A 12646-nucleotide genomic window follows, 5' to 3' on the forward strand; every position below is an offset into this window, starting at 1 on the left:
GTATTTTTAGTAGAGACAGGGTTTCGCCATGTTGCCCAGGCAGGTCTCTAACTCCTGACCTCAAGTGATCCACCCTCCTTGGCCTCCCCAAGTGCTGGGATTACAGGTATGAGCCACCGTGCCAGGCCATTTTTTCAAATTTAAAAATAAGCTGCAATCTCATTATAGAAAAGTATATTATAATCCAAGAGAAAGTGTAACAAATACGATAGAGCAATCTTCTATTTTTTACACACTTTGACAAAAAGGTTTTCAGTAAACAATGTTTCCTGTGGAGAATAGAGAACATGAAAATCAGCCTCCAGCCATTAGCAGCTGCTCTGCTCAGGGCCTAGGATCCCCTTGCTGAATCCGTGAGGTGGAGAGGTATGCTTCCTTTCCTTTACTAGCTTGTTCTGCTGCTTCTGGATGGTACTCACACATCTCATTGTTTCCTGCCAAAACAAACACTGTGAAATCATCAGATTTTGTCTTGTACTCTTTCTCTGCCTGGATACTATGGATTCCTTATGCACATTCTTTCCATTCTATTTCAAGCCCATGGCATTGAGCAGGAATCTTGTAGGGCTGTTCAGCACTTTGGATTGTCATCCATCAGTCTATGTTAAGGCCAGACCTTTTTTGCACGTCCAAGAAAGGCGTGGGCTGGGCATGGTGGATCATACCTGTAATCCTAGCACTTTGGGAGGTGGAGAAAGGAGGATCACTTGAGTCCAGGAGTTCGAGAACAGCCTGGGCAACATAGTGAGTCCTCGTCTCTACGAAAAGTAAACAAAATTGGCCAGGTGTGGTGATACGCACCTGCAGTCCCAGTTACTTGGGAGGCTGAGGTGGGAAGATGGCTTGAGCCCAGGAGATTGAGGTTGCAGTGAGCTGAGATTACACCGCTGCACTCCAGCCTGGGTGATACAGTGAGACCCTGTTGGAGGAGGAGCAGGAGAGGGAGAAAGTTTGTGGAATTTAGTGGAATTTATTTTTATTTATTTATGTTACTATTATTTTTTGAGACAGAGTCTCGCTCTGTCACCCAGACTGGAGTGCAATGGCACGATCACAGCTCACTGCAACCTCCACCTCCTGGGTTCAAGCAATTATCCTGCCTCAGCCTCCCAAGTAGCCAGGAATACAGGCACCTGCAACCATGCCCAGCTACTGTTTTCTTGTATTTTTAGTAGAGATGGGTTTTCGCCATGTTTGCCAGGCTGGTCTCAAACTCCTGACCTCAAGTGATCCACCCACCTCGGCCTCCCAAAGTGCTGGGATTACAGGCATGAGCCACTGTGCCCGGCCAGGAAGTTATTTTTAACATGTGTTGTAATGGGAGATATTGGCTAAGAATTTTCAAAATCTGGCGAGAGACATTCATCCAAAGCATTCATAAGCTCTAGACTCCAAGTGGTACAAATACAAAGAAAATCACATCTATGTACAAATATAGCAAAACTACTGAAAACCAAAAACAAAGAGAGAAATCTTAAAACCATTTGGAAGAAAAAAAAATTACTTTTGAATAAGCAGTAAGACTAACATCAAGCTTTTAAACAAGAAGTATGAAAAAAAAAAAAGACAGAAAAAGTGTGAAAATGAAGAGACATTGGAATAATAATGGTAAAGTCCTTTTCAGGAGGGAGCACTTCCAGGAGTCAGCATTTATATCTTTATTTTTCTTTTCACTTTGCTTCAAAGTTATTTTTTAAATCATGAAACCACAGGACACAGAGCAAAGTAAATTTTTAAAATTGAAATATAATTAATCTACCATAAAATACAGCATTTTGCAGTATACAATTCAATGACCTTTAGCGTATTTACAAAGCTGTATAACTATCATCACTATCTAACTCTAGAATATTTTTATCACCCAAAAAGAAACCCTCAGTCACTCCCCATTTTCTCCTCCCCTAAACCCCTAGAAATCACTGATTTATTTTTTATGGATTTGCCTATTCTGGATATTTCATAGAAATGGAATCATAAAATATGTGGTTTTTTAAATGTTTGGTTTCTTTCACTTATTATAATGTTTTTCAGATTTATCTGAGTTGTAGCATGTATTCATTTCTTCATATGGCTGAATGATATAAATTATAGGGATATAGCACTTGTTTAAAAAAGTCCACTCATGGGTGGGAGGAGGGTGAGGATTGAAAAACCACCTATCAGGTAGAATGCTGATGACCTGGGTGACAAAATTAACTCTACACCAAACCTCCATGACACACAATTTACTCATGTAACAAACCTGCACGTGTACCCCCTGAACCTAAAATAAAAGTTGGAAAGGCAAATAAAATAAAATGTTCTTAATCTCTAGGAAAAAGCAAAGTCCATTCATCACTGGATGAATATTTGGTTTGTGTCTTAGTCTTTTTAGGCTTCTGTAACAAAAGACTTTAAACTCAGTAATTTATAAACAACAGAAGTTTATCACTCACAGTTCTGGAGGTGAGAAAGCCCAAGCTCAAGGTGCCAACTGATTCAGTGTCTGGTGAGGGCCCACTAGTCATTGATGGTGCCTTCTATGTATCCTCACATGGTGGAAGGGGTAAAGAAACTCCTTTAGGTCTCTTTTCTTTTGTTTTCTTTCTTTTTTTTTTTTTTTTTTGAGACAGAGTCTCACTCTGTCACCCAGGCTGGAGTGCAGTGGCGAGATCTTGGCTCACTGCAACCTCCGCCTCCTGGGTTCAAGCGGTTCTCCTGCCTCAGCCTCCCAAGTAGCTGGGATTACAGGTGTGCACCACCACACCTAATTTTTGTATTTTTAGTAGAAACAAGTTTTCACCATGTTGGCCAGGCTGGTCTTAAGCTCCCGGCTTTGGGTCTCTATTATAAGAGTACTAATCCCTTTTATGTGGGTGAAGCCCTCATGACCTAATCACTTCCCAAAGGCACTACTTCTTAATACTATCACATTAGGGATTAAGTTTCAGCAGATGAATTTTGTGGAGACACAAACATTTAGACCATAGCAGATTATTTTCATGCTTTGAAAAATAAATGTATGAGTTTATTTCTGAACTCTCAATTATATCCCACTGATTCATGTCTATTTATAAGCCTGTATGTTCTTTTTCTTGATAGTAGTTATCTACTCCTGATATTTGATTATTGTCTGAACCTTCAAAAACATAAATTCTATGTTGTCTACTGCTCATTGGTGTATCTCGAGAACCTAGAACAGTGCTTGGAATGTTGTAGGTGCTCAATAAATACATGATAAAGTTGAATTTTGGACATATTCTTCCATTTTTAATAATTTTTAAATATAATTTTAGAAAATTCTAAATATCCAATTGTATTTCTTCTAGTTATTCTTTGGCTAATCTTGTTATCTTTAATTTTTTACTTTTGCTCTTCGATTCATCATTTAAGATTTTTTCCAAATTGTTAACTAATTTTTCTAAAATTATTTAGAATTTATCATTCTTAGAATTAATCATTCTTCCCTTTTACATGAATTTGTAATATTTTCATTAGACATCATATATGAAGAAATCATCATATATAGGAGAGGATAAGGAGAAACTAACTGCAAAGTAGATGAATTATAACCTGAACTATGGCCAAGCATGGTGACTCACACCTGTAATCTCAGCACTTTGAGAGACTGAGACGAGAAGATAGCCTGAGCCCAGGAGTTTGAGACCAGGTTTGGCAACAAAGCAGGATCTCTTCTCTACAAAAAAGAAAAAAAAAAAAAGGAAAAAAAGACAGAGAGAGAAGAACTTGAACTCTTGAACTCAGATATTCTTATTTTTCCCACTCTGCTTTCTAGACTGTTTTGTCCTTTGGGACTATATTATTATTATGTAGTATCTCTATATGATAGAATTAGGCTTTTCATTTAATTTATGTCTCTTCCATAATTTTGTGGCTATCCTTGCCTTCTTCAAAAAATTATTTAAATCATTTCAATACAATTAACAAAACAATATCTCTCACTGGTTTTGTAGTTGTAACTAACCTATATATTAAGTTGGGACAAACCGATAACTTTTTTTCTTTTTTTTTTTCTGAGATAGAGTCTCTCTCTGTCACCCAGGCTGGAGTGCAGCAGCATGATCTCGGCTCACTGCAACCTCCGCCTCCGGGGTTCAAGCGATTCTCCTGCCTCAGCCTCCAGAGTAGCTGGGACTACAGGCTGACGCCACCATACCCAGTCAATTTTTGTATTTTTAGTAGAGATGGGGTTTTGCCGTGTCGGCCAGGTTGATCTCAAACTCCTGACGTCAGGTGATCCACCTGCCCCAGCCTCCCAAAGTGCTGGGATTACAGGCGTAGCCACTGTGCCCAGTCTCAAACCGACATTTTTCGAAAAATTTGTCTTCCTGTATATAAATATGTGTCCTTCCATTTATTTAAGTCTCTCAATAAAGTTTTCTAAATGTTTTCATTTTGACATTAATCCATTTCTCAACAAGCTACTTGTTGGTATTTTAAAAATTGCTATTATAAAAGACATATTGGCCGGGTGTGGTGGCTCACGCTTGTAATCCTAGTACTTTGGGAAGCTGAGTAGAGTGAATCGTTTGAGCCCAGGAGTCCAGGACCAGCCTGGGCAACATGGTGAAACCCCCATCTCTACAAAAACTACAAAAAATTAGCCGGGTGTGAGGATGTGTGGCTGTAGTCCCAGCTAGTTGAGAGGCTTAGGTGGGAGGATCACCTGAGCCTGGGGAGGTCGAGGTCTCAGTGAGCCATGATTGTCCTACTGTGCTCCAGCCTGGGCACAACACAGTGAGACCCCATCTCAAAAGAGAAAAGAAAAGAAAAGAAAAGAAAAGAAGTATTCTTTGTTATTTTTCTTAGTTTGTTGTATCTACTAGATGTTCTTTACAAAGTGAGAAAATCATCCTCTTAAAAGCACTAATAAGGCGGGGGGTGGTAGCTCACACCTGTCTGACCTCAGGAGTTTGAGACAACCCTGAGCAACATGGTGAAATCTCGTCTCCATTAAAATACAAAAAAATTAGCTGGGGTGGTGGGTGCACCAGTAGACCCAGCTACGCAGGACAGGAGGCTGAGTCATGAGAATTGCTAGAACTCAGGAGGCGGAGGTTGCAGTGAGCTGAGATCACTCCATTGCACTCCAGCCTGGGCAACAGAGAAAGACTCTGTCTCCAAAAAAACAGCACTAACAAATGTTTATCAGCTGATATTTATTGAAAATCCATTTCTGATATGGTTTTAAATGCAAATTTCATATTTTAAATATTTTAAGAACCTGTGTTATGTAGAAGGCACATCATCATCCCTGATGATGATTCCACATACACATTGGTAATTTAAGACTAATAGAAATTTTGTTATTCATATAATTTAATCAAAACAACTATTAAAAGGCATTTAGTTCTTTATAATTTAATAAGAACAAGATGCCTTTGTTTGGAATTATAAACAACCTGTCATAATCTTTTTTTTATAGAAAATTTAAAACATATTCTGGAAAGGCACTCTATGACAATACAGTAAAGGAAATGCTGACTTTTAGAGGATCTTCAGCAAAACATGCTAATTCTATTGCAATTCCTTGGTAGGAACCACTATTGGAGATGCAATTTACCATGTCCATTGTCTAATGATCCCATGGATATTGAGTATAGGCACACAGAGATATATTTTGTGTAGCTCACGGCTGAAATGTGCATTTGTGTGACTCTGTTCTTCTGTTATTTTGTTACTCTGTACACATAGACATCCAAGAATGAATGTACAAGTATATAACATTTGTTTGTTAATTGTAAAAACTATTTCTCAGTAGAATTAATATATGTATATGCTAAAATTAAAGCATTTCAATCAAGGTCAAGCTATCTCCTCAGAATAGGTCAGACAATTTTCACAACATCTGTGGGTCAGGCATTGGCTCTGACCATAATTTAAAAAATAGTCTATTGTACTATACATTAGAAAAATGCATTAAGTTAGCATACATAAAGCATTATTTTATAAATATCTTGCATTGGGTAGGCAACATTTCTTGAAACAATCTGAAACTTACAGAAAAGTTGTAAATATAGTAGAAAAATTACTTTTTCTTAAACCGTTTGAGAGTAAATTGCCAGCCTGATGCCCCATCAGTTCCTCATAGTTCAGAGTATATTTTCCACAACTGGGACATTCTCCTACATAGCTAAACACTACTAAAAAAATCAGGAAATTACCACTGGTACTTTACTACCATCTAATCCTCAGACCTCGTTCAACTTTCACCAAATGTTGGAATAATGTCCTTTAGAGCAAAAGGATCGATTTCAGAACCGTGTCTTAATTGTAAATATCACGTCTCATTAGTGTCCTTCAGCCCTGTCTTAGTTCAGACGGAATGGCTTAAACAATCAGCATTTATTTCTTACAATTCTGGAGGCTGAGAAATCCAAAATCAAGGCAACCACAGATCTGATGTCTGATGAGGACATCTTTCCTGGTTTACTGGGTGCTTTCTTGCTATAGCTTCATATGGGGTGGCGGGGAGAGAGAGACAGAGAGGAAGCAAGCCTTCCTGTCTCTTTTTTATGAAGGCACAAATCTCATTCATCCAGAAGTTCACCTTGACAACTTAATTACCTCCCAAAGGTCTCACCTCCTAATAGCATCTCACTGGGAGTTAGAATTTCAACATGTGAATTTGGGGAGGAAGTCATAAAACATTCAGTCCGTAACAAATTCAAAAACATTTCCTTAATCTTTCCATTATTTTCATGACCTTAACTCTTTTGAAAATTATAAGGCATGTTTGTATAATGTTCCTCAATTTGAGTTTGTCTGATGTTTTCTCATAATTAGATTCAGGTTATGCATTTTTGGGAGGGGCATCACAGAAGTCATGCTACATTCATTTTATTGGAACCTATCATGTGGAGAGCACAATTTCAATTTGTCCCATTGCTGATATTGTTTACTTTGATTACTTGATTAAGGTGGTGTCTGCCTGGCTTATCAACTCAAATTACTTTTCACCTTATAATTAATAAGCATTTTCTGGGGAAGTACTTCGGGATTATGTAAATACTCTATTTCTCATTAAACTGTCAGTTTATTCATTTATCATTTTATATCAGTATGCCTCATCGTTTACCGTTAGTATGAAATCATAGCCTATTTCAACAGGCTGTAACCTATTGTTATCATTATTTATTTTGGTGCTAATATTCTCTGTGATTTTGACTGTGGGAACTTCATCAAGCATACTTTTCTGGTTCTTTTGTATACTTGTTTGTTTTACATGTCCCCACAATTATCTGATCACTTTTGCTTTCTGGCATAGGATATTTCAGATTTTGTGCTTTCTTGCCCCAGCTGAGAGATCGGTCATTTCTTTAGAGTGCCCTGGGTCCTTGAAGCAGAGTCTAATATTTAGAAGCTGAGATTGGGGTACTAGGTATAATCCTGGCTATTGGGATGTTTTAGGCCTCAGAATTGCTCAATGGACAGAGCTGGTGAATGTGTATATTTATATACACACATACAAATATATATTCACATCTATATTTAGTTCTATAACCATCTATATATATTGAAAACTGTTGTTCACACTGATTCCTCCAAATCCAGTTCAACACTACACAGTTTATTTTCATTTTCTCCCTTTCCATATTTGTGACTTCCTTCTCTGAGAGTGAGAAACTGACCTAAATTATCCTTAGCATGTTCATTTGCTTCATTGATATCCCTGTATAAAACCAATCTCCATAGCTGCTCCTGCACCCCTCTTCTTACCATCTTTGGGCTCCAACATCCCATATCAATCTTCCCTTTCTTTTCTTTTTCTTTTTTTTTTTGGAGACTGGGTCTCACTCTGTTACTCAGGCTGGAGTGCAGTGGCGTGATCTTGGCTCACTGCAACCTCCACCTCCCAGGCTCAAGCAATCCTCACACTCCAGCCTCCCAAGTAGTTGCGACCATCAGCCTCACAAAATGCTGGGATTACAGGTGTGAGCCACCATGCCTGGTCTACGGTCTCTCCTTTCTAAGCGATGACTTCCTCATATGGCTTAGGCTCCGACACCCTATGCCTGCCCCTTTCCCCATGGACTCCTCCTCACCACACTAGGATTCTGACTCCCCATGCTGGTTCACCCCTGGAGGACACCCTCCTGACCCCACCAGGTTCTGACTTTTCATCCTGAGCCTCCTCCTGTGTGGGCACCCTCCTCATCACACTTAGCAGATGACTCCCCTTGCCAGGCTGTTCCTCTGTGGTAATGCTCTTCTCACCATACCCAGGTTATAACATCCCAGCCTGGACCTTACACTGCAGAGACACTCTCATCATTGTTCTGGGGTTCTGACATCCTACTCCAGGCCATTCCCTTCAGGGAGATACCCTCTTGATACTGAGTATTAAAGCCTGACCAAGATGAAAAGGGAATTCCCAAAGAGAGGACGTCTAGAGTGGGAGTCAGAACCTGAGCAAGGTGAGGTGTGTGTCAGGCTCTGGCAGTCAGTCTCAGTGCTGAGCTGTTTCCTTGCATGGAGCCCCTCCACATCTTGTGTAGGTTCTGACAGTCTATTCTGAGCCGCGTGGATCCCACCCCTGCACGTACCCTTTCCTCTTGAGCTCTTGTACTCTCAGCCTCCCTTGGTGTTAAGGACTGCGACAATCTTGAAAAAAGAACTAAATGTGAGGGTTTGCTCTTTCAGATATCAAAAGTTATTATAAAGCTACAGTAAATAAGGCCGTATTGTACAGAGGCAAGGGATAGTCAAATAGAATAATATAGAATGTTAAGACATGACTGTGCTCACATATGGTCACTTGATAGAAGACAAAGATGGTCCGCAGAGCACGGGGGGGAAAGGGTGGGCTTCAATAAGTGAAGTTTTCCTGTCCTCTTTAAGGAATCATTGCCTTCCATAAGGTTGTGAGGATACTGTCCAGTGTTATCATCTAGAAGCTATATTGCTTACCTTTCTTACTTATGTCTCCAATCCCCCCAAAATCAAATTTTTAGGCAGCTATCCATATAAGACAAAGAAAAGAAATGCGACCTCTACACAAAAGTCTTATATGGTTGTTGGGTACCTACTGAGAAAGAGTGTTATAAGAGGGTTAAGGTTGAGGCTGCAGATCTCTGAAGGCCTGACTTCAGAAGTTTTAACATTCACTTGATCCAGGGCTGCCCACCTGTGAAGAAGATTGAGGGAGTAGAAGCAAATCCTCAAGTGGTGCCGTTTTTGCTTCAGAATGGAATAGAAAAAGGTTAGTTTATTGGCCAACAGAAACATATTATGAACCATCCAAGTGAGATTTTGGAAGCAAAATTTCAAGAAAAAGAACTTTTGACTCTGCCTCTTAAGGAAGGTAGATGCTGTCACAACATTATCAGAGAATGGGTCTAGTCCGTGAGGCCCATACTAGAGAATGGACCTCCTAATGAGAAAACAGCAGTAGTTGGTGACAAATTTCTCCAAATTCATCTCTGGGAAATGGAACTTTTTTTTTTTTTTTCATAGTTCACTGCAGCCTCAACCTCCTGAGTTCAAGTAATCCTCCTGATTCAGCCTCACCTGTATCTGGGACTACAGGCATGTGCCACTATGCCTGGCTAATTTTAAAAATTATTTGTAAAAATGGAGGTCTCCCTATTTTGACTGGGCTGGTCTTGAACTCTTGGACTTCAGCCATCTTCCTGCCTAGGCCTCCCAAAGTGCTGGGATTACAGGGATGAGCCACCACACCCAGCCGGAAATGGGACTTTTGGGAAACTACTATTCTCTCAGTGGGGCCTTAACAGCAAACAGAGAAAATGCTTTATGCGTTTTAGCTGATGCAAATTCAACTTTAAGGCGTTATTGAGAAGCTAAAAAACCAAACCAAACCAAAAGGAATATAAGCTACATTTAGATATGTATATTTCATTGATTGATTGATGTATTTATTCTATAAATATTTATCAATTGTTGTAGCAAAGACTGGCCAGATGTTGATCAAACCAATTTTGTTTCATGCCTAAGGCCACAGCTGAACTACATTTTCTAGCAATCCTCAGAATAAGATGTGGTCATTGACTGAATTCTGGATGATGGAATGGAGTAGAGTGAAATACATCACTCCCAGGTTTGGCCTGTCAAATCTCATGCACAATTCTGTACGTTCATGTGCCAGCCTCTCCTCAGGTGGGGACTCCAAGCACTTTGGAGTTGGTGGAGCCAAAAGATGGATCTGAGATCTTTGCTAAGATAGGGTTTCCCTGGTTGGCCTATAGCTGACGATGACATAAGAGAGAAATAAATTTTGATTTTCTTAAGCTCCCAAAAGTTTTGAGATTGTTTGTTACAGTCGTTAGTCTTCCCTGATTAATACATATGCAATGCCTATTCTGTGCCAGCCTTATTCTGGGTACTAGGGATGCCATGGGAAACAAATAATAGAGACATGGTTCCTCCTCTCACAGGAGATACCTTATAAAAGGGGTGGCACCCAATAAACAGCGACAACTTACATTTGCATGGTGCTTTACTGTTTACAAAGTGCTTTCATGGGCACCAACTCATTTAATTTTTTTTTTTTTGAGATGGAGACTTGCTCTGTTGCTCAGGCTGGAGTGCAGCGGCGCAATCTCGGCTCACTGCAACCTCCGCCTCCCAGGTTCAAGCGATTCTCCTGCCTCACCCTCCCAAGTAGCTGGGATTACAGGTGCATGCCACCACACCTGGCTAATTTTTTTGTCTTCAGTAGAGACGGGGTTTCTCCATGTTGCCCAGGGTGATCTCAAACTCTCAACCTCAGGTGATCCACCTGCCTCGGCCTCCCAAAATTCTGGGATTACAGGCGTGAGCCACTGTGCCTGGCCTGATTTTTATAACAATATTTTACAGATAAGGAAACAAAAGCTCAAAGATTTTAAGGATCTTGTATGAGACAAGGAATTAGGAACTAGACACATGAATCAGTTTTCTGGCTCCCAACCCATTATTCACAATGATTCTAAGTATGAAGATATGACAGACCAAGGAAAGTGCTAATCCTTGTCAGAAAATTCCATTATTCAATTTTATGTCTTAAAATAATGTATTCTACAGAAGTGTAAGACTATTCATGGCAGCATTGATTGTAAGGGCAAAATACGGAAAACAGACATTTAAATATCCGTTGGCAAGAGAATACACATATTGCGATATAGTCAGAGAATAGAAAATCATATGGTAGGGAAAATAAATAAATTAGGGATTCAAGTATCCCTAATTTCAAGGTGAATCTCACAATCGTGATGAAGAATAATGAAGGCAAGATGACGACTACAGAGTATAATGCCGTTACAAAGGTTAAGGTGTTCCTGGGAATGATAAACACCAAATTTAGGATAGTGACTCTGCAGAAGAGGAGGAAGGCAGATGCAATCGGAGAGGGTTACGCTGAGGAGATCAACTGTATTTGCCACATTTCACTTCTTAAGCTGGGTGGTGAATACAACATTATTCTGGATTATCTTTTGTTCGTCTGAATCCATTTTCCACCTTCTCATTTCTGCCCTCTGTCCTGAGAGGCTGACTTGTGTGGTCTTCTGTAGGATCAGTGGGCTCCCTGTCCCAGCTTTCAGAAGATCGTAAGGTGGAAGAGAATGAAGTCTCAGTTTCCTGACCTTTTAGGATGACCTTGGGCTGGCCAGGTCTCTTAAGCAGAGGTCACATCTCCTGTTTGGCGGCCCTCTCTACCCAACCCACTGTGAGTTTTGGTAATTGCCCAGTCCCCTTGTGCCCGCAAGGCCAGAAATGGAAATGTCCTACTGTTAACACTCAGTTACTGCACCATTCCTTACAGTTTTCCAAAACCCTGCCACCTAAGCTGGAGTGTGGTGGCTGGATCATAGCTCACTGCAGCCTTAAACTCCTGGGCTCAAGCAATCCCAGGGAGCTGAAGCTAAAGGCATATGCTACCACATGTGACTAATTTTAATTTTTTGTTTTTATTTTTTTAATTTTAATTTTTAATTTTTTTTTGAGATGGAATCTCGCTCTGTTGCCCGGGTTGGAGTGCAATTGTGCGATCTCAGCTCACTGCAACCTCTGCCTCCAGGGTTCAAACGATTCTCCCATCTCAGCCTCCCCAGTAGCTGGGATTACAGGCACCCGCTATCATGCCTGGATAATTTTTGTATTTTTGTAGACATGGGGTTTCACCATGTTGTCTGGCCTGGTCTCGAACATCTGCCCACCTCGGCCTCCCTAAGTGCTGGGATTACAGGTGTGAGCCACTGCACCCCGCCTTTTATTTTTTAAAGAGATGAGGGTCTTGCTATATCGCCCAGGCTGGTCTGGAACTCCTGGCCTCAAGCCATCCTCCTGCCTCAACCTCCCAAAGTACTGGGATTACAGGTAATTTGAAAAGAATGAAGAGTTTAATCGAGACTATAGCCATCTTGAATTAAGGACCAGAGGAGGGGGCAAAGAAAAAGATGAGACTATAGTTGGACATGGTGGCTTGCACCTGTAATCCCAACACTTTGGGAAGCTGAGGTGGGAGGATGGCTTGAGGCCAGGAGTTGGAGACCAGTCTGGGCAACATTTGGAGACACTGTCTCTATAAAAATTAAAAACAGCCGGGCGCCGTGGCTCAAGCCTGTAATCCCAGCACTTTGGGAGGCCAAGATGGACGGATCACGAGGTCAGGAGATCGAGACCATCCTGGCTAACACGGTGAAAC

The sequence above is a fragment of the Rhinopithecus roxellana genome, chromosome 2, assembly GCF_007565055.1.
Source record: "Rhinopithecus roxellana isolate Shanxi Qingling chromosome 2, ASM756505v1, whole genome shotgun sequence".
NCBI classification, from domain to species: Eukaryota; Metazoa; Chordata; class Mammalia; order Primates; family Cercopithecidae; genus Rhinopithecus; species Rhinopithecus roxellana.